This window comes from Balaenoptera acutorostrata, chromosome 9 (assembly GCF_949987535.1).
Source record: "Balaenoptera acutorostrata chromosome 9, mBalAcu1.1, whole genome shotgun sequence".
Lineage (NCBI taxonomy): Eukaryota > Metazoa > Chordata > Mammalia > Artiodactyla > Balaenopteridae > Balaenoptera > Balaenoptera acutorostrata.
In genome coordinates this window covers 10,832,223-10,835,279 of record NC_080072.1, presented here as the reverse complement: position 1 = coordinate 10,835,279, position 3,057 = coordinate 10,832,223, and positions in this window count along the sequence as shown.

Below are 3,057 nucleotides of genomic sequence, written 5' to 3'. Positions count from 1 at the left end.
TAACCATAAGCCTGTCTTCTCCTGTCTGGGGTCCAGATCAGATCTGTGGGATGACACACGAATACATCATGGGGTCACTACCACGGCCCCCAGATGTGGCAAGCATGGGGGGCAGGGAGAACACTGGGGGGAGGGGTTCCGTCTGCTTAGCCCTAGGGAAGAACTAAGGGAACCGTCCTGATCTTCAGAGACAGCCCAACGCCCTACGCAGGTGCAGGAGGGGGAAACACACCGTCCACGGCTGCCCTGTCCTGACCCCTCAGCAGCCTCACTGCTTAAGATCCCAGACCATCCTCCATAGCCTGGGGTCCCTGGACAGCCCCAGGACTCGCCTTCCTGCCCATGACCTCAAACATCCCTGTGTGAATCGTCACACAGCCCATCCGTGCTCTCCTGACCAGTAGAGGACACGCTGCTCGTCCTAGCGTCCCCTGAGCCCCATCAGTGCTTCCACCCTCCCGGTCTCTCTCCTCCATCCCTCCCTTCTCCTTCCCCTCTGGCTCCGTAGGTTCTGACAGCCTGCAGCTCTCTCTGACTCTGGTCCTCTCTCTCCCCTTTCACAGCCAGGAATCTCTTACCGTCTCTCCCTCCTCACCCCAACTCGCAGCTCAGCTCTCTCATGCACATCACCGCGACCTACTGCTGAATACACTAGACACTCTTCTGTATATTTTCTTACCCGATCTTTCTGTACTTATTGCTGTGGGAACTCAGGCTGGCTGAGGGGCTGATCACATGGGATTTGGAATCAGACGGCTGTGTCTGAATCCCAGTTTTAACTGACCGGCTCTGTGACTTTGGACGACTACCTTCATTTTTCTGACACTCAGTTTCATCCTCTGTGAAATGGGGCTCATAATGGTAGCTGCCTAATAAGTGACTGGGATTTAAATGAGCCCGTCGCAGGTGCTCAGGGGATGACAGAGGGCTCACGCCTCCTTGAAAGCTTCTCTTCCTTTATCCATCCGGGTACCAGTTGTCAGCCCAGCACGTGGTGTTTGGTGCATGCTTTCCTGGTTGGACCTGCTGACCAGCTCCCAGGACTGGGGTGGCCCCTCCCACGCTGAGCAGGGAGGCAGACTGGGCTTCCTGTCGCTGGCTTTCCAGGTGCCTCGCAAGAGTCTCTTGGTGCTGTTGATGGTCTTCTCCATCCTGGAGCTGGTCATCACTTTCTCATGCACCTTCATGGGCTTCCAGGCCACCTTCTGCTACACCTGGCTGGTGAGTGGGTCAGCAGGGTCTCTGAGGGACAGGACAGGCACACCCTCACTCTGTCCCCAGGTCCTAGATGGGGTAGGCAAAGGGAGGAGGGACAGTGGAGCGGTGGGGTGGGGGACAGAAGCCTGCCCTCCTGCACCCCATGTGCAGTGGCCGTGGTGAGCCCCACTGGATCTACACTGGGGGCTGCTGCTCTGAGGACCCCGTGAGAACAGGGGAGGGGGCTGGGGAAGAAGACGTTGACAAAAGCTTAAAGCTCATCACCCATGTAAAACTGATGAGGCCATACTCTGCCGGGGGCGGCAGATGCCACAGGGAACAGAGCGGAGGGGGACACCTCTGGGTCCCGCCTGAAGCCTGCAGCTCTGTGTGTTACTGCAGAGGATGGTTACAACAGATCATCAGGGCCAGGGCTCTACCAGCTCATTCCCCGGACCCTCATGATAGGTGTGGGGTGGGCAGGGAAGGTGTTGTGACCTCCACGTCACAGGTGAGGAAAGGGAGGCTCAGAGAATCCAGGTGACCCGGCGGAGGTCACAGCCAGCCCAGAATCTGGGCATGATTCCTGGGCAACATTCTCCCAGGGAATCCCCTTGTTATGGGAAGGAGTCAGCCCAAAGCACGCAGTGCGAGGGCTCTGGCCGCCACTGCCTGGTCTGCCGAGGGGGAGCCTGGGTCCCAGGGAAACAGGAAGGAATTTCTGAAGGGACCGTGGGATGGAATGGGCTCCTGGACAAACTGAAGGCAGGTGGCCTGGCTCTTCCTTCCTCTCCAGCTCCAGTACCTGAACCCAGCTCAAGATGTGCCCACGGCTCCGGCTTTCCAGCTTGTGAAAGCCCACCACGGCAGGTGCAGCAGCCCTCAGCCACGGCCTGAGCCCAAAGCACCTGCGGTTCCTGGGAGCTGAGCTCAACGTGGCCTCCGAGGACTCTTCTCCAACACCAGGCCTCTCCAAGGCTCTGCCGCTGTCTCCCCCACTCCTGTCTCCGCAGGGTCAGCCCTGCCTTCGTCACGTCCAGTTCCATAGATCACTGCCCCGCCCCCTGACACACACACACATGGGGAGAGGGGTCTGCACTTGGTGTCTTGAAAACATGCCCCAACATTGCTGCTTTGTTATCAATAAAAGATTGACCTGGGCTTCCCTGGTGGCGCAGTGGTTGAGAATCTGCCTGCTAATGCAGGGGACACGGGTTCGAGCCCTGGTCTGGGAAGATCCCACATGCCACGGAGCAGCTGGGCCCGTGAGCCACAACTACTGAGCCTGCGCGTCTGGAGCCTGTGCCCCGCAACGGGAGGGGCCGCGATAGTGAAAGGCCCGCGCACCACGATGAAGAGTGGCCCCCACTTGCCGCAACTAGAGAAAGCCCTCGTACAGAAACGAAGACCCAACACAGCCAAAAATAAATAAATAAATAAATAAAGTAGCTATACAATTAAAAAAAAAAGATTGACCTTTGGCTTGGGTCACATCTGTCTGGATGTAGTGACTAAAGGTGATTATCTTTTCTGTGTGTACGTGTCTGGGGACCCTGAGCATATCACATCCACATGTGTAGATAGAAAAGCGGGCAGGAGTATCCACCTATTCCTCAATTAACGACTCAAATTTGTTCCTGAAGACCCTGCTACTAAGCAAAAAGCCATGAAATAAAAACATTTTCATGAACACAAGTGGGATAATTATGATCCATTCCATCCCCACCCAAGGAACCCAGGCAACTCTCAGAAAAACGTCCAATGAGGGCTTCCCTGGTGGCGCAGTGGTTGAGAGTCTGCCTGCCAATGCGGGGGACACGGGTTCGAGCCCTGGTCTGGGAAGATCCCACATGCCGCGGA